This window comes from Balaenoptera acutorostrata, chromosome 2 (assembly GCF_949987535.1).
Source record: "Balaenoptera acutorostrata chromosome 2, mBalAcu1.1, whole genome shotgun sequence".
NCBI classification, from domain to species: Eukaryota; Metazoa; Chordata; class Mammalia; order Artiodactyla; family Balaenopteridae; genus Balaenoptera; species Balaenoptera acutorostrata.
In genome coordinates this window covers 31,686,324-31,706,355 of record NC_080065.1, presented here as the reverse complement: position 1 = coordinate 31,706,355, position 20,032 = coordinate 31,686,324, and the positions used below count along the sequence as shown (strand labels likewise).

General features: G+C 43.1%; 1 pseudogene; it reads left to right on the top strand.

Annotated features, from left to right (window-relative positions):
• The first annotated feature begins 2,340 nt into the window (after positions 1–2,340).
• On the top strand, positions 2,341–4,283 carry LOC103014437 (signal transducing adapter molecule 1-like; annotated as a pseudogene).
• The last annotated feature ends 15,749 nt before the right edge of the window (positions 4,284–20,032 follow it).

Sequence of the window (20,032 nt, the reverse complement as noted above, 5' to 3'; positions counted from 1 at the left end):
AAACACCAGGGTTAGAATTTGAACCCAGTCTGAATATTCAGCTTGGACAGGGGTTTGTGAGCACATTCTGGCTGCAGGAAGATGGGAGGAAATCAAGTGACAGGGATCTAATAAGACAGCCATTTAAGAGAGATTTCCCGCATGTTTTAAATACCATTATCTTTCATCCTCTCCGGTAGCAGGTACAGAGAGAAGAGTGACATATCCCTGCCCATCAGAGTCAAGGCAGAAGGACTGTACTGAGGAGATGCTCACTTGCTTTCTGGGCAGGTGGTCTAATGCACGCTGGGCCCCTCTTCCCCAAGTACACACTGCGGAAAGCAGAGGTGAAAGCACACATGAGCCAGGTAAAGTTGGGATGGCTACAGTTGCCCCTGGGAAAACTTGAGGAAGAAGTCTGAACACCTGTGAGCCTCGATGAAGGAATCTAGGAGGTTTCTGAAAGGGAAAAAACCCCGAAATTTACTGCCCTTATACCTCGACAAGTGTGTCAGAAGCAAATCACCCTAACATGCTAGAAACACCTTCCATTGATGAAAAGCACAGTGAAGACACTACTTTTTCTGTTTGAAAGTGAGTTTCTCCAAGTGTGGCCTCTGCGCTAGTCTGTCCACAGAAATACTGACTCAGGTTCTCCATTGGGTGGATCAGAAAATCTGCATGTTTAAGGAGCATCCCAAGGGACTCTTATACACAATACATTTGCAAATTATTGGTTTAAAAATGTTCTTTCAGTATGATGATTTTTAAAACAGTGCTTTCAAACTTTTTAAAAATTTTTCTTTATTTTCTTTCTTTCTTTTATTTTATTTTTTTGGCTGCCTTGGGTCTTCATTGCTGCATGTGGTCTTTCTCTAGTTGCAGTGAGCTGGGGTTACTCTTTGTTGCGGTACGTGGGCTTCTCATTGCGGTGGCTTCTCTTGTTGAGGAGCACGGGCTCTAGGTGCGTGGGCTTCAGTACTTGCAGCACATGGGCTCAGTAGTCGTGGCTCGCAGGCTCTAGAGCGCAGGCTCAGTAGTTGTGGCGCACAGGCTTAGTTGCTCTGTGGCATGTGGGATCTTCCCGGCCCAGGGCTCGAACCCGTGTCCCCTGCATTGGCAGGCGGATTCTCAACCACTGTACCACCAGGGAAGCCCTGGTTTTCAAACTTTAATGTGCATCTGAATCCCCTGAGATCTCTTGAAAAAGTAGGTTCTGATTCAGTAGGTCTGAAGAAAGGTTTGAAATTCTGCCTTTTTAACAAGTTCCCAGCCCTGATGCTGGTCTGAAGAACCAAGCCCCACACCTTGTCGCCAAGCTTTAAAAACCTTGGAGAGAAAAAACCAAAACAAACCCTTTTGGATTGTAACATAGGAAGGCAGACAAACACAGCGGAAGTGGAGGCTGGGGTACCCTCGGCGCATCTGTGGGAGAGACAGAAGGTCACTGCCCTTTCCAAAGGGACAGGTCACTGATAAAAGACACAGACGCAGTAGCAAAAGAGGGAGCTTAGAGATATCCAGAGCAGGCTCCCAGTCAAGGTGAGACTGATGGGCAAGTGCAACAGGATAGAGTGATGAAGGTGTTTTTCTGATGAATCTGGCCGGAGGAGTTCAGACCATCGTTAAAGAGCTTGAAGAAACTCAGAAGAGTCAGATGGCGCAAAATCAATGGAACTGAATGAACACAAATATTTAGACAGGCTGATCTCCTAAGGTGCAAAAATACACAATTTGTATTTTAAGAGTTTGTGTGTGTGTTTTTTTTTCAACCCTTGCTTTTTGCTGTGGTTTTATGTTGTTTATATGCAGAAGGAAGATACTGGTAGTATATGTTATGTGCTAGTTCCCCAGAAAAGTACATTTTTAATCCTTGCAAATGAATCTGGATACCTTCCTCAGGCAGATCCCCCCGCCGCCCCACCCCAGGAGGCGTATAGAGCAAAGTGCATTCTCTTTGCAAAGCGGAGCCCGATACTATATACCTTAGCTACACAGTGGCTGGCATCGATACCACTCTTTAGAGTTAACAAAGGATTTTTACACCTGTCACATTTTTTACCCCCCCCATTATAAAAAATAAGTAAGGCAATAATTACTGTCCTATTGTGCAGTAAAAAAAAACTAAGGTACACAGAGTTTTAGGGATTTGTCTAAGGAGCAGACACAAAGCTAGAGCCCCGGCTCCTCCACTCTTGCCGCCGCTGCCGCGGTAGCTGGGGGTCGGGGAGAGGAGTCGCGGAGCCCGGAGAGTCCGTCTCGGTCGCTGTTTTTGCCTGAGGACCCTTCCTTCCTCGGTCGCACCCTGACTCCCGTGGTGTTGACAGGGAGTCCCGGCGGACACCTCAACACTCAGTGGAGATGCCTGTCTTTGCCACCAATCCCTTCGATCAGGATGTCGAGAAAGCAACCAGTGAGATGAGTACTGCTGAGGACTGGGGCCTCATTTTGGATAGCCGTGATAAAGCTGGTCAGTCTCGCACCGGTGGTTATTGGGTGGATTTAGAATAGTCTTTTGGGATGGTGTAACCCCATCACCAAGACCTAAACGCTCTGCTGCAAGGACTGTCCACTTTGGTATGAGCTCTGACAGCTGTGTGAGCTTTGGGAACCCTTCAACATAGAGCTCTCAGTCACTTTTTGTCCAGCCTTGTGGACAGCAGACCTCAGTGGACACCATGCAGACCTAAAGATTGTCTTCGGTCTATTATGAGGAGGGTGAACCATAAAGGTCCTCATGTTGCTATGCAGGCTCTGACTTTTCTAGGAGCATGTGTATCAAATGGTGGCAAAATTTTTCACTTAGAAGTATGTTCAAGAGATTTTGCTAGTGAAGTAAGCAACGTATTAAACAAGGGTCACCCTAAAGTGTGTGAAAAAGTAAAGGCTCTTATGGTTGAATGGACGGATGAATTTAAGAATCATCCACAGCTTAGTCTAATATCAGCAATGGTTAAGAACCTTAAGGAACAAGGTGTTACGTTTCGAGCTATTGGCTCTCAGATGAGGATACTGAGACCCAGAATGGTTAAGTGACTTGCCCAGGGCCACAACTAGTAGTTGACAGAGCTGGAACTAGGACACAGGCCTCCTGACTCTCAGTCCAGTGTTCCTTCCACTACAAGATCCTGCCTTCTGTTTTATATTGAGGCTGCAGAACAAGCAAAAGCAAGCCCAGCTCTGGTAGGCAAAGATCCTGGTACTGTGGCTAACAAAAAAGAAGAAGATTTAGCGAAAGCCATTGAGTTGTCACTGAAGGAACAAAGGCAGCAGTCAACCACCCTTTCCAGTTTGTATCCAAGCACATCTAATCTCTTAACTAACCACCAACACGAAGGCCGAAAAGGTGGTGCTGTATACGACTTGGAAGCTGCTGAAGATAATGAACTTACTCTTAAAGCGGGATAAATTATTACAGTTCTTGATGACAGTGACCCCAACTGGTGGAAAGGTGAAACCCATGGAGGCATGGGGTTATTCCCCTCTAATTTTGTGACTGCAGATCTCACTGCTGAACCAGAAATGATTAAAACGGAGAAGAAGATGGTACAACTTAGTGATGATATTCAGGTAGAAACGATAGAACCAGAGCCGGAACAAGCCTACATGGATGAACATAAAATGGACCAGTTGCTACAGATGTTGCAAAGTACGGATCCCAGTGATGATCAACCAGATCTTCCAGAGTTACTTCATCTTGAAGCCGTGTGTCACCAGATGGGACCTCTCATTGATGAGAAGCTGGAAGATATTGATAGAGAACATTCAGAACTCGATGTTAAGTGATGGAGGCCCTGTCCTTGTATGCCAAGTTAATGAATGAAGATCCAATGTATTCCATGTGTGCAAAATTACAGAATCAGCAGGATTATATTCAGTCATCTGGTGTTTCTGGTTCTCAGGTGTACCCAGGCCCTCCTCAGCGTGGTGCTCACCCGGTCGCAGGGAACGCACAGATGAGCCACGTCCAGAGCTACAGCCTTCCACCGGAGCAGCTGTCTTCTCTCAGCCAAGCAACAGTGCCACTGCCGGCGAGCCCAGCCCTTCCTAGTCAGCAGGCTCAGGCTTCCTACCTCAACACAATGGGCAGTTGTGTTCAAGGAAGCACGTAGCCCAGCCAGGCTTCAGTGTACTGTCCACCCCCTGCCGCCGCTGCCGCCCCCGTCGTCATGATATGCCAGAACACAGGGACCAGCCTGTCCCAGGTGCCGAACTACACTTTAACATCAGCGCTGCCCCAGCCTGGAGGCAGCTATCAGCCACCTCCGCCCCAGCAGCCGTACTCTCAGAAGGCCCTACTATAGGACTGGGATTCCTCTTTGTGGCAAATATCTGCTAAATGCCAAAGACAATGTTATATTCTTTGATATCTTAAGATTTGTTTATCCTCAGCTTATAGGAATCTTATCTTGGTCAACAAGTTCCAATATTCAAGAAGGGAGACCTCTCTTCAATTTGCACTGACTTTTTAGAGGTCCTCCCCTCCCCCTCCCCCAGAGGAATGGAACTACTTACAACATTTAATTCCTTTCGTCATATGAAAGAATCAATGCAAGATTATTTGTCTCGTAAAATTACCTGGTCTGCAAAACAGTCAAACTGGCAAGCACCGTTGTGGCAGATGTTGTGTGCGTAGATCGCTGTGTGCGTAGATCGCTGTGTAACTTCACTCGTGGCCACTTTGAATCACAGTGGTGATCATGTGAATATATTTAACACTGTTAACTTAATTGACATTGCTGTTTTATTTTAATCATGAACAACTACCATGTTTCATAATGTCTTATGTAAATTTAAGATAATTACACTGTCCTTTTAAACTGCAAGAGAACAAAGCTGTAGCATATGTACATGAAGGCATTATGTTGTCCATGTTTCAGTTTCCCATTAAACTGAACCTTCCTTGGAGTAAAAAAAAAAAAAAAAAATCTAGATCCCCGGTTTTCTGAGGCCTGGTCCCTGGATCTGTTTGCTACACTACAATATTTCCATGGATTATTGGAATCTCATAGACACCCAAAGGAGAGGGGGTACTCTGTCCCACTAAACTGAAGCAAGAGCACAGTTTCTTCAGGCATAACTGAGAAAGGCCTAAATGGTTGCAGAAACCCCAGCTTACAGAGCTGGGGAATGGACTTTGGCCTCCAGCAACATGGCTGAAGGGAAATTCTGAAAAAATTTCCCTACAAACATGTAGAAACACCGGGTACTATACACCAAGCATTTGGTTTTAAAAGCACAGTTAAACTTGTAAGAAAGTGAGATTCACAGGCAGCAAGAAAAAAAGTTGAAACCAGAGTGGCTAGCAGACCCTGAAGAATGGGGCTGCTTGGGGCATCTGCTGACGGAGGGAGCTTGGTTCTCTGTGCAGGGACTACAGGCCTGTTGGGATGGGAACTGAGACCCTGGAGAAAGCTAGGGGTCTCAAACATCTACATTCTCAAGTCAAAAGTTGGGTTAGGAAAAAAAAAAAAATCCATCCTCTAGCAAAAAGAAAGCCAACAAGGAAATGTCTTTATTTCAGCCTTGGTAAAAGGCATGAAAAATGAAAACAAAGTAGGTCTCGCCTGTGAATTTATAATCCCAAGCCTGACATCATGGTGATTTAGTATTTACTCTACTTGCATGGTCCAGGAAACTCCAGGTAGAAAAATTATTTTAAAAATACATCTAGTTCATAACACCCCAAGGCACCTGGTATTAGGAGGGATGCAGCTTCAAACCAGAGTCTTCAGGATTCTTACATTTAAGAGGAACGTTATTTGAACTGACAGCAAAAATAAGAGACACATGAGAAAAGAGCCACCACAAACTGGGCTCAGCAGAAACAATGGAGAACAGAATTAGACTACAAGAACTTTGGGCATAGGATTATCTAATACAAAATGTAAAATAGGTGTGCTTAACATATTTATGAAGAAACAGAGGGAATTGTAACCATAAGAAATGAACAAAAGACCATCAAGAATAAATGGGCACTGTGGTGACCTAAATGGGAAGGAAGTCCAAAAAAGAGGGCATATATGTATATGTATAGCTGATTCATTTTGATGTACAGGAGAAACTAACACACAACATTGTAAAGCCACTATATTCCAATAAAAATTAAAAAAAATAAAATGCTTATAAAAAGTAAATTAATGTTAATTTAAAATTTAAAAAAAAAAGGATAAATGGGCAGTTTTGAAAAGAACCAAATAGAATTTCTAGAAATGTAAAATATAATGATTGAAATTTAAAATGTAATGGGTGGATTGAATGACAGGTATATCACAGCTAAAGAGAATTACTAAACTGGAAGAGAGGGGTGAAGAATCACTTCATAATGCTGTACAGAGAGAGAAAGACATGGAAACTATGAAATTTAGGCTAAGAGATGTGGAGGAAAAAAATAGCTGTTCAAAGTATATCTAGCTGGAGTTCCAGAAGCAGACAATAGACAAATGGAAGAAAGGCAATATTCAAAACAATAATGAAAAGCCTGAATTGGTGAGAGACCTGAATTCTTAGATTGGAGAAATACATCAAATCTGAAGCAAGATAAATAAAAATGAACTCATTACTACAAACATCATAATGAAGCTTTAGAAAACTAAAAACAAAACAAAATGAAAAAAGGAAGAAAAAAAATCACAAAAAGAACCAGAGATAAAGAGGAGATTACCCAAAAAGGAAAAATAATTAGATACCAGCCCTCTCAACAGCAACAAGAGAATTCAGAATCCAGGGGGACAATTCAAAGTGCGGAGAGAAAATAATTGCCCCTAGAATTGTATACCCTGCTAAACTATCATCTAGGACATGGGGCAAAAAAAGACATTTTCAGAAGAATGTGGGAGGATAGCCTCATACGCTGGGAACTCTTAAGCCTCTTCAGGGGATTCTCTATGCCTGTCTCTATATCATTCAAATCTCCATGGTCATAAAAAGTCTGGACAGTGCTGTACCTACATTTTATCACATTGGTAACATTTTAAAAAGTATTCAGGCTGATAGGTTCCTTATGTTAGATGACACTGTGCTTATCTTGAGATTCTAGCCATTCATTCTGCACACCCCTCTTTTTTGTTTTGTTTTTGAGAATACATCTGAGTTGCACACAGATACACACATACACACATATGTACACACACACAGTGTTGGGGAGGTTCTGCCAGAGGAGATTTAGTGAAAGGCAGGAAGTTCAGGGCAGTCTTACTCAATATCCATTATCGATCTGAGCAGGGTGAGGAGTTTCAGGTATTTTTAATATACCTGCTAAGAGTCCACATTGTGGGCTGAACTGTCTCCCCTAAATTCATATGTTGAATCCTTAAACTCCCAGTACTTCAAAATGTGACTATTTTTGGAGAAAGGGACTTTAAATGGGTAATTAAGTTGAAATGAGGACATTAGGGTGGGCCCTCATTACAGAGAAACACCAGGGGTGTATATGCACTTCATGACAACCACGTGAAGAGGCAGGAAGGTGGTGACTACCTGAATGCTAAGGAGAGAGGCCTCAGAGGAAACCAATCCTGCCAACACCTTGAACTTGGACTTCCAGCCTCCAGAACTACAAGAAAATAAATTTCTGTTGTTTAAGTCCCTCAGCCTATGGTATTTTGTTATGACAACCCTAGCAAACTAAGACAACCCACTTTTTTCTTTTCAGTGCATGCCTTCCCTCCGTTGGTAACACTTATCAACAGGCTCTGCTTTTTGTCACTGGACATGAAGTTTTCACTTTTCTGGGTCAAAATCCATCTTCTGGATAAGTGACAGAAAGTATACTCCCTTCTTTCTCCCCTAGGATGCCCATGTGCTGCTCTGCACCAGCAAGTAGTTCAGTCCTGGGCCCGAGGGAGATCCTTAAAGATCTTCCTCTTCTCTTTCCATAGAATTCCTCCTTGTGCTCTTTTTCTCACCCAGGACTCCCAAAGAGCAAAAGACTGATTTTCCCCAGCTGTGTCATGACGCTGCTCCCTGCCCCAACTATACCCCAGATGCTCAGTTTGTTGGCTCTAGGGCTTGCGTTGATTTCTAGAAGTGAGATGAATAAGACGTTGAAAGCCCAGGCCAGACAATTCCCCACCCCAGATATGGAAACTTTGGGAGACAAACATTTCTTCTGCTCTGCACCAGCGGCCTGCTGCCATCCGGGGAGGAATGCAGAGCACTCTCGCTGCAGCTGGACCTGGGGAGAGCTTTTTTAGCCTTGAGAGCTACAGACCCATGTTAAGCCACTCAGAAAGTTCTAAATTCCTAAGTATTGTTTTGATATCATTTGCTAGATTATTTTGGTCTCAATAGAGTTTTAAATGTTAAAGTTAGTTACATATCTGATAGAATATTGCAGCCTATCTCAGATTCCATTGGTTTTCTAAAAACAATGGTACTTGGAGCCTGTCGTTTCCCAGGGTACCTGAGGGGGTAGAACTCAGGGAAGAGGCCCCTCATTCTGGCTTTAATTCCTGTGGATCCAATTCTCCTTGGGATTAGTACCCATGGCCCTGATCCTAATCCACTACTTTTCCTCTTAACACAAGTACTTACAGAATAATTATAGGTAATTATAAAGTTCCCACAAATATTGAGAGGGTTATACATCCTCACCCTGATGAATTAAGATGCAGCCATAAGTCTTCCTCTGTATAAATATACCATATCCTCTTTATCCATTCATCTGTCGATGGACATTTAAGTAGTTTCCCTTCTTCCTCTTAAAACCTCTGTAGTCGTATCTGAAACTCCTTATCCACAATTGGAAGAAACAGACTTAAAATGCAAAAGCATGATGGAGGTCACATTTCAGTGTGAATGAGCTTTGTTTGAACTGTCACTGGCCAATCCAAGTATCAGTGTGAGTGATGATCATACTCTGTTTTGTCTAGAGAGGTGGGGAGAGGAGGAGAGTGAGAGGCTTTGTGTAAATCCTGGCTAGAATTGTAACTTCTTCGTGGGATCTAGTTCCTTTTTGCATCCCTAGCTTCTGGCCAGAGATGCAGGGAGCCCACCAGTGTGTTGAGTGGAAGAGAATGTGAAGAGATTTGAGAGAAGATATTTCTCCCCTGATGGAGAAAGGACCCCCAAAGACTTGGCAAAAAAGGATCAGCTTCATGATTCCTCAACCCTTTAATGGTTTTTCCTTCCCTTAGGCAACTTTGCTTGCACAGTTTATATAGAAACTTTGTGTGCTTTTAGTTTTTACAATGTTTAGTTCCCAGGGATCTTTTAATTAAGATCTTACTGCTCTTATTTTCGATCCCACGCATGGAGGCACTTAGTAAATGCTCAATAAATACCTGCCCCTTGATCGCTCTCCTTGGTAATTATGTTCTAGAAATAGAAGTCTATTACTGAGCTGGATTATTATTTTCCTCCCCACTATGCACTTTTGTGCCTCACAAACATTTATGGTTAACCTAAGAAAAGGAGAATGGAATGTAATTTTTTGGTTTTCTCTAAGTGGATTTTTAAAGTCTGAATGCATGTGCAGAAAGATATTTGATTGAAGAATTTTGCTTGGAAAATGGGGACAGAATCTTTTCCAGAGGGTCTCCTTCACTTTCAACAGGTTTTACCAATTCCGAACTATAGGAAGAAAGAGCTGCAATTGATGATTCGGTCAACTGCTAAGGAGAGGCCAAGTTTTGGATGAAGAATTCCTGCCTTCTCTACAAATCCCTGCTGGTTGAGATAAGGAATCCTCCCATTTATTTATGGGACAAAAGGCATTTTGAAAGTCTGAGCCTTTCCTGAGACATGATGCCTCTAATGTTTTCGGCTGGCCATTCTGGAAAACATGGACTGTTTGTATGTGCTGAGAACACTGAACATACTACTCATTCTTTTAAAAAAATTTTAAAAATTTTAATAACATTATTAAAGGTTACTTTCCATTTACAGTTATTACAAAATATTGGCTATAGTCCCCATGTTGTATAATACATCTCTGAGACTATCTTACACCCAATAGTTTGAACCTCCCATTCCCCCCACCAAAAGTGCCCCTCCCTCTCAACTGGTAACCACTAGTTTGTTCTCTATATCTGTGAGTCTGCTGCTTCTTCTTTTTTTTAAATAAATTTATTTACTTTATTATTTTATTTAATTTATTTATTGTTTCTGGCTGTGTTGGGTCTTCGTTGCTGTGCATGGGCTTTCTCTCTAGTTGAGGCGACGAGCGGGGGCTACTCTTCATTGTGGTGTACTGGCTTCTCATTGCGGTGGCTTCTCTTGTTGTGGAGCACGGGCTCTAGGCATGCGGGCTTCAGTAGTTGTGGCATGTGGGCTCGGTAGTTGTGGCTCGTGGGCTCTAGAGCGCAGGCTCAGTAATTGTGGCGCACGGGCCTAGCTGCTCCATGGCATGTGGGATCCTCCCGGACCAGGGCTCGAACCAGTGTCCCCTGCACTGGCAGGCGGATTCTCATCCACTGCGCCACCAGGGAAGCCCTGTGAGTCTGCTTCTTTTATGTTATATTCACTAGTTTGTTGTATTTTTTAAGTTCCACATATAAGTGGTATCATGCAGTAAATTATCTTTCTCTATCTGACTTATTTCACTTAGCATAATGTCCTCCAAGTCCATCCATGTTGCTGCACATGGCAAAATTTTGTTCTTTTTTTTATGGCCTCATACTACTCATTCTTAACTCTTGTAAACGAAGTATCACCAAGCCTCTATTTCAGATGAGATCCTTTCTAATCACCCCTCAATATATGTCATGAGGCTATCTTTTGCTTTGGGAAAACCATTTTTAAAAAATCATATTAAGTAGTCAGAAGCAAGCTAGCACAGGTGATAGCAAGGATAAGGGCTGGAGCTAGGGTCTGTGGCTTTGAACCCCAGTGCCACCACTTGCTGGCTGTGGGACCCTGAGCAAGGCAATTTGTCTCCCTGCGCCTTGGTTTCTCATCTGTATAATGGGACTAAAAAGAGTTTCTGCCTCACTAGAGATTTTGTGAGGATTCAATGAGAAGATGCAAGTAAATCGTTCAGCCCAGTGCCTGACACATAGGAAACCCTCTGTGAGTGTCAGCAGTGGTTCTAATCTATTATCGGTCATTAACTGCACCACTTTGGGTGATATATTTCTAGAAAGAAGATGATGTTTCCTCTTTCCTTTCTAAAACACAAGAGAGTTATTGAACACTAAACACTGTGGCTGAAGGGCTATTCAGGAATGAAAAAAATCTCCAGACCTCATCATTTTAAGCCTCTAAGTTTTATCCACAGTTTTCTAAAACCACTTTTAAATCATTTGGCATTTCAGTAGTAGCGTAATATGCAATATTTTAAAAAGCAGTGTTTTAAAAATGGGGGATTAAATTACATATAATGTACAGAAAGAAACTCTATTCATTTTTAGGGGTTTGGTTCTATTTATAAATCAATTTCCTCTTCCTATTTAAACCCAAACAGTTCACATTCCTGCATAAGTTTATGGTTATTGGTGTTTCTGTGGAAACAACCACCTAGGAAGTGGTATTTCTCAGCCTAAGAGCTTCGCCTTAAGTTTTCTTGGCAAGATGAGAGAAGGGTGTTTCATGTCCATAAAACCTATAATTTTAGCATAACCGTCAGATAATAAAGATAATAACAGAGTTGTAGAACTTTAAAAGTAGAACATTAGATCCCATCTAGGCCAACCCCCTCATTTTACAGATGAGTAAATACCATATGCTTGGACCTTGTTTTACAGTCCTAAGAGGGTTTTCATATAGTTGTATCATTTGCCTTCCCAACAACCCTTTGAGGTAGTCAGAGGGTAGGTTTATTTATCTTTATCTACTTTGTAGATAAAGAAACGGAGGCTTTGGAAGGATGAGTGACTTGCCCAAGCTATGGAAGGTGTCAGTCAATGGACACATCTACAGCTCCAGCTTTCCACTGCCTTGTCGATACTCTTCCCACCAACGAGCTGGATGCCAGTCAGGACTCTGCATGCCTTCAGGACTGTCTAGACTTCAGTTCTCCCAGGCTGGATACTTTTGGACTTTGAAGCCCTGCCACGTGTAGAACTAACCCCAACTCCCCCACCTAGCATGATACATGAGGCCCCCCACGCCTGGCCTTTGTACATCTCTTCAGCCTCATCTTCTACCATGCCTGGGTTCCACTTTTTGTTCCAGCAACTCTAAAAGCAGTTACTTCTGCTCATATCCTTCCATCTTAGTGTTTTTACCCAAACCACCTTCCTTTAAGAATGAGCCTGAGATGCTCATCATTTTTGTCCTGCCCCCATATACCCTTCCTGAGAACCTACCCTAGCCATAGTTCTCAAAAAGGCAGGTCTACACACTACCTGACTTTCCCTGAACCTGATCATACCAGAGGTGGCCATGAAATCCAGAGAGAGAGAAAAATGAAGAGATGTGTGGGCCTAAGGAAAAATAGGAGGCCACATGGCTCTGGAAAGACTGATGAAAACACAGAAATTATCTCTGTTCTTGGTAACTTTACATTACCTGGTTCCAAACCCTAGCAAGTCTTCCACAAGGTGCTCCTGTATAATCCACAAATCCCCGCTTTGCCAGTGAGATGCTGGTCAACCAGCTCTTAAAAAACAAACAACAAAGTCCTGATTTATAGCGATCGCCAATTTCCAAGGTGTAAATACTCCCACCGTGGACTATTTCAAGCTATCATGATGTCTCTGAATGCAGAGTGGGGGAGAGGTGCCTTTTGTGAGCTTGTATAAGCTGGCTCTAGCTCACTGTTGCCTTGGGCTTAAGCTAAAGTAGGTGGGTTCCCATTCCTTGCAACCAAATACTATATTATATCAGATTAAGACATCATTTATTGGCTAGTTTATTGATCATCAATAAAGGAAAGAACACTCTACTTTTAATACTATGCCGTAACGTTTTAAGGGCTGTCCTGTGCCATGCATGAATCAGGACCACCGGCCTTTGCTCCTTTGACAATTTCTTGTATCTATTCCTCTGGTTTTAGCAATTTATCCTGCCTTTAGCTGTGCTGCTTAGTGTGTGATAGATGATTCTTTGTTTGGTATCTTAGTAACAAAATGTAAAAGAACTTCATTTACTTGTATCTCTTTTTCTTGAGTCTTGTAAAACACTTACTTTTTTGGGAGAAAATATAGAACTGTGGTCATTCTTCCAATGACACATACCTGCTTTCTTTGTGTCCAATGTATGGTCTTTTACTCTGTTCCCATACTTTTCTATGTAGACAATAGCTTCTTTCTGTAATACCAAATCATATGTAATTTCTAGAAGACATTTTAAATGGCAATTAAACTCCACGTTAAATGTTGCAAATAACTCAGACAAACTGATGACAAAATGACCAAGGTTGCTCTTGTGCAGTAATGACAATTATGTTATGACAGCTTGCCTGGCCTATAGCTACTATGCCTCCATCAATTATAAGACAGCTCTAAGTTTTGGAGATGTTACAATGTGGAAAACAGTGCATCTTAGAATCATCTCCACTACAGAAAGCATGTTGGCTCAGCTATCACCTCCTCCTCCTCCTCCTCCTCCTCCTCCTCCTCCTCCTCCTCCTCGGAAATAGACACCTTTCCAACCATCTTCTCTTTCTCCCTTGGAGCTGGGCTAAGCACCCTTCCTTGGGTCCCCGTGGTACCCTGCATACAGCTCTGCTTTTGCACTTACCTGCCTATCATGGTGTCACTGAATGCAGAATTGGGCAGACATGTGGTGTCCTAAATATCTGTTAACCTGAGGAATGGAGCTTCAATACTCTTCGGGTCCACAGTAGAGTGTCTGACACATAAGAGGCCCCCAGGAAGTGCTTAATGACTGATTTGTGAATCCTAGGAGAGAGGGCTCATCTTTCAGGCCAGCAGCATGCAAAGTTCTGAGTAGGACAGCCCCTGTCTGTCCCAGGTCCTCTCCTGCAGCAAACCACCCCTGACCATCCCTACTGGTTGTCATCAAAATGCCAGAGTCCACTGTCCTCTTGCTTACACTCTGTCCCATGGCCTTGATGTGGGAAACCAAGTCATACTAAAATTCTGATAAGCAATAATAGCATCGTGCTTACTCCTCCAAGAGAGCTCATACCTTCTGCCAGGAAGTTAGAATGAGCTAACTCACAGAAGAGAATCTTGGTAAGAATTTTGGGCTGAAGTGAGGACAGGCTGTTTTTCTGAGTCCCTACAATCGTACCACTTAAATGGTTGCCTGAGTTCACTTTATGACCTAATTTTGGGCCATGATACACTCATGATATTCTCAGGAAAGCCTGTATCATCTCTGCATTTCAATATCCTGCTCTGGGACCCTTTCTTCCATTTCTATGGGATTGGGCTGGACAGGGGGACCAGCACTCCTGGGGGCATACCTGTAAGGGAGGCCACCGGAAGAAACCAAATTTCCTCTTCTCTGCAGGGTGACCCACTTGCTTGACTAAAAGTCAACCATGTTCCATCATCTCCCAGCCAAGAGTCACAACACCCAAGTCAAGTCATGATGATACTCTGTTCTCCCTAAATGAGGAAAGTACTCAATCTCTTCCAGATCTTCCTTCTTGATCTCCATCCTGGGTGTATCTCATTCTCCTCTATTTATTTTCAAAACTTCCTAAAATAAAAGTTACTTCTGATATTTGATTTTCTCACAATGCTCTTTCTTCCACACATTGCTTGACTGTCCAAGGTCTAACCTAAATGAGGAAAGTTGAAGAAGGAAATACTACTTATAGGTGCCAATTAAATAAACAACAGTGATTCAAAAAATTACATACAGTTTTCCTGGGTTTGGTGTCTTGCACACAGGGATACTGGAAGGAATGTCAAAGGATTGGAAAGTGGAGCCCTATCCAACTTCTAGCGCCTGTTGATTTAATGTTCAGACAGAGGTGGGCGGAGGGGTGCCCTCTCCCCTGCTTTGCAAAGGCAGAAATAAGCCTCTGATAACTTTTCTTCTACAGGGAGGCTCTGTGGATACAGGACTTCCAGAATGAAACACTTAATTATAACCAAACATGGAGCGAACGAAGGAATGAGAGCTGACTTGGGCTGTTTTATGTGACTCCTGCCTACAAAAGAAGCAGCTTCTTCCAAATTTTGTAAGAGATCAGTGACAAGCTGGAATTTTTCATTTCTGGGCACAGTGAGAAGTTACATTTAAAGAACCATCCTTGTTTATGTTTCAAAAGCAAGTAAGTTCCGGCTCACCACCGTGGTGAGCTTTGAGGCCGTTGACTGTTCTTGGAACTTTCATATGGACAATAATTTCATGACTGGGGAAAAATATTTCAGTCATTTCCCTAACTCTAATAGTTTCCATCCATAACCCCAAAAAGGAAGGTAAAAAATAACAAGCGGATATGATTAGATTGTGTTCCTGAGCCTTTGTTGCTGTTGAGTGAGCCAACGACAGGGATGTAGGAGAGGGTCTGCGCCCACTTGTACTCTCTCACCCAGAACCTCTTTTGTGTAGCTGCTTGTATACATCAGGGTTTGATACAATCTGCAGAGGTAGAAAAGAGGTTTCCTTTCTTTTTTTGAAATAAGATATCCATTTCATGTGAGAAAGAAATCTGTGTCCTTGGCCTTATAATTATACTACTGATATTTATCAAGTGTCTAGCAGGGACCGGAAAATTACAACTACTATTCATGATCCTTACAACCCCCATTACACAGATGTGAAAACTGAGACTAGAGAGTTCAAATGACTTAGCCAAGACAATAGAGCCAGACTATGGCTGAGCCAGGCTTTGAACACGTTCTTCTCCAACTCCAGAACTTACATTCTTTCCCTTTTACTTTGTAGCCAAGTAAACTCACCAGCCTATATTGGAATAAGGCCTCAGGAAAATATATTGGAAACAGAGAAAGGAATGAGAATTTTATCATTTTATCAGTTTAGAACATGCTATATATAGTGTCTCTGGGGAGTCTACAAACCATCAAAAATAAATTTGAGTTAACTATAAAAGAGAACGGAGGGTGTTGATAGGACACGGTCACTTCCAGATGGGTGCAAATCACCTCTCTCTATAGATCCTGCCGTGGCCCATCGCGCCGACTCCCTACCTCAGGATGTTGTGCAGAGGCCCCTCATGTTGGCTCTGATCTACACGTTGACCTCAGAACCTCATACTGTGAATCTCCAGTCTGGGGACCCCGCCGTGTTCTACTTTCTTACCCCTTGGGCTTCTAGAATTTCCAGCCTGAGGAGGTGCTCACACTGTAGCCACAGCTTGTCCATTATTCCCCTTAATGGCCTTTCTTAGCAATCAGCGATCTTTTCCAGGTACACATTGCCCACACATTGGGGGAAATTGTCCAGGAAAAGGTTGGGTATTCCCGCAGAGGAGTCTTTGGTTCATAGTAGATTCAAATAGGCTAATAGGGCAGAACGGATTTCAACGGCCTGTGGCTGGCTTCTAAGGAATTCTCCCTTCCGTTTCCACTCTCACTTGGGCTACTGCAGAACCTCCCACCAGTCTCTTTGCTTTTCCTCTTCCCTGCGCTCACCTCTCCTGCCCAATCCCCAAAGCCAAAGTAATCTTCAAATGCCGTAAATCAATTTCCTGCTTCGAACATTTCAATGGCCTCCCACCATGCTCAGAATCAAACCCAAACTCCTCACCCCAGCCTGCAGGACCCTGTAAGATCTGACCGCTCTCTTCCCTGCACCTCACCTCACACCAGTCTCTTCTTGCTCACCGGGCCCCAGCAGAGTTAACTTCTCTCTCTTCCCTCAGCATGCCAAGCCCTTTCCTCCTCAGGCACTCACTGTGCCCTCTGGCTGGACGAGCATTCCCTACATCTTCACTATTTTCATGCTTTAGGTCTCAGACCTCCTCAGATAGCTCCTCCTCGGCCACCTCATCGGATGTGGCAGACCCCCTCCCCCAATCACTCACTACCATCTTGCCTGACTGTTTCCTTGTAGCACTTACCACTAATTGCAATCCTCTCATTTTCTTATTTATTTTTTCTGGTGTAGTGTTCTATCATCCCCTAATAGAATGTAGGGTCATGAGGATGGGGACTTTATTTTGATCAGCACTGGGTCCTGAGCAGTAAATATTTGTTGAGTCACTGAGTCCCTTAAATTATGTGGCCCTTTGTCTTTCAGGGCTTAGGAAAGCTGGCTCCCGCTCCTTTAGGACCTGACTCTAAATCCATACCTCCTGGGGAATCCTCCCACTTCCAGCCCCATTATTCCTAAATCCCTTCCGTAAATTTGTACCAGCTTTCTTAAGAGGAGTATATTCTAAACAGGACCTAACATATTATGAGGACTTCCACTTGTCAAATGGTAAATGTGAAACATTGGAAAATTTTATTGCTATGGAGGGTTGCCATTTTGTAAGTCCAGTTGTGACATCCGTATATTACTGCTCAACCATGTCTCTAGTAGCAACACATACTTTAGATCTCTCTTCATAGTAATGTTTTTGTGGGTTTTTTTGGTTTTCGGTTTTGGATAGCTGACTTCAAGAGCAACTCAAGTTTACTACTCTTTCTCTGGCTTCTCTTTTGGTTCTTTTTTTCAAATGTTTTTTATTTTATACGTTTATTTATTTATTTATTTTTAGCTGCACTGGGTCTTTGTTGCTGCGCGTGGGCTTTCTCTAGTTGTGTTGAGCGGGGGCTACTCTTTGTTGCAGTGTGCAGGCTTCTCATTGCAGTGGCTTCTCTTGTTGTGGAGCACGGGCTCTAGGCATGTGGGCTTCTGTAGTTGTGGCACGCGGGCTCAGTAGTTGTGGCTCGTGAGGCTTAGTTGCTCCACGGCATGTGGGATCTTCCTGGCAGGGCTCAGACCCATGTCCCTTACAATGGCAGGTGGATTCTTAACCACTGCACCACCAGGGAAGTCCCTCTTCTGGTTCTTAAAACAGAATATTACATATGCCTAGAATTCTAAAATGTGCCCCTCTGATATTTGTGATGAGAAACACCAAATTCTAGGAATACAGCTCATCTTAAGAGGAATTTAAATTGCTTTTATTCACACAATGCTTTTGCAATCAGCAAATATGAGACTCTTCCCTCCTCCTCTGCTCTACATATCTATATTTGCAGTTTACAAAACACATCTGAATTACAGATCTCATTCACAACCTGTGGAGTTGTTAAAGAAGAAATGACCCCGTTTTACAGAGGAAGAAAGCAGCTCAGAGAGGTTGGGAATCCCAAGCTGTGTCCCAGTTGGCCACTCTCAGGTCTTTGGGGATGAAGCTTTTACTTCATTACCATCACAGCGTGGGTTTCATAAGAAAATGGAGTCACCTTTAAAACAGAATCATCAAAAGGCTGATTAAATCAAGTTGTGTATGACACACACACACCTCACAGGCTGCTGAAGGGTCAAGTTCTCTTCATCTAGAACAGCGGTTTCTGAGGTTTTCCTCACAAAGATGCCTCTTTTTTTTTTTTTTTTCCACTGTAGATTTCCCGGACACAGAGGGTCCAATGGCCAATCAGTTTTTGATCCTTTTATATAACTAGCATTTTTATGTGGACTTCATTAGATTCCAGTCAAAAGTGATGAATTTTTGTTTCACTTCCATGTGTAGCCTCACCGTGGGCAGATTTAGTTGTTTTCTTGCACGAGTTTTAAAATGTTGATAGTAACACAAGGCTCCCTCCCTTAATACCACCTTGAGAACCCTCAGTGACCCGGGGCTAATTTGTGCATAGTGTCTGAGTGTGTGTAATCTAGGTCTATACTGGGAAAGGCATTTATGAAATCAGGTGGAGTGCAAGTTAAGTCATCCTTTAAGGCCTGTCCAAAGTCTTCTATCATAAGGCAGTTTGAAACATTACCTGAAATAACGAGTTACAGCTATGGGCGGGCAGGCAGTCCTTCCCCTAATCCATCATTTATTATAGTGATACTGAACGTTGAGGGGTTATTAGGTTTTTCCAATTTCCAGAACAAAAGGCAGTCATATACCTTTGGCTGAAGGATACAAGGGATGATATTTTCCTTTTTAAAGAAATGTTCTATACAGATGTACACATGTACAGATGTATATTATTTTATTCTCCCAAAAGCTCTGTGAATATTGTTATCTTTGCTTACAATTGAGGAGACCGAGGCAGAGAGCAATTGAGTCTTTGGTCCCAGACCACCCAGAACATCAGTAACAGAGGAAGAACTCAAACCTGCTTTCAGACTCTGCAGCCTACTTCCCTCAGAGGCCTTCCACTGGCAGCTTCGGGGGCTTCCCCTACAGGATTGGACCACATCGTGAGATCCCTTTGGTGGAGTTTTCTGAAATGTTCAAGTTGGAGGAAGAGAAAGTGCTAATCACATAATATCACTTCTGAGGCCTCATCACCACTAAATTCCTGGTAACAAATTTCTAATTTGACTTGTTAGTGAATCCACCAAGATAACCCTGCCATTGGATAACAAGCTGCTAAATAATTGGAAGTTAGTTGTTTTCATTTTAAGGGTGTGTGAAATCTATGCCTGGCCATTCTAGGGGGAAAAAAGAAGCTGATTTGATAGTTGTGAGGTTTTCCTTGTCCCTATGCCCCTTCCACTTGGACACAGACATACTCTGAAACAATGTGGCCATTATCATAACACGATGGTATGGAATTTGGTCCTTGGGTGTTGGATGATAAATTATGTTAGCTTGACAGTAGTCTTGGCTCTGTTTAAGCTGCCTCTCTTTCTGGAGTCACATTTTCAGGGTCAAGAACAAACTAACTTGCCCACGCTTTACAGCTGAGCAGACTTGATAAGAAACAAGAAGGCTGATGCCGGGGGACTCCATGGATGAGTGACCCGTGCAGTCACACAGGGCCTGCTCTCGGTTAATGCTCAGCTGTTGCCATCTTGGAATTCTTACTAAGTTTTGAACAAGGGGCTCTGCATTTTCATTTTGTGTTGAGTCCTCCCAATTATGCAGCCGGTCCTGCTTGGTGTCTCAGGATATGAGCCTCAGAGACAGCGATCCGGCCAGGTCAGAGCGCTGCCAAGATTTGAGGTCTCCTGAGAGAGCTTGGGGATGAGCCAATATACTGCTGACAGATCCAAGAGCGTGGGTCAGGACTGAAGGGGTGCCACAAAGCCCCCAGTCCTCAGCAGGGACACAGGGTGCTGCCCA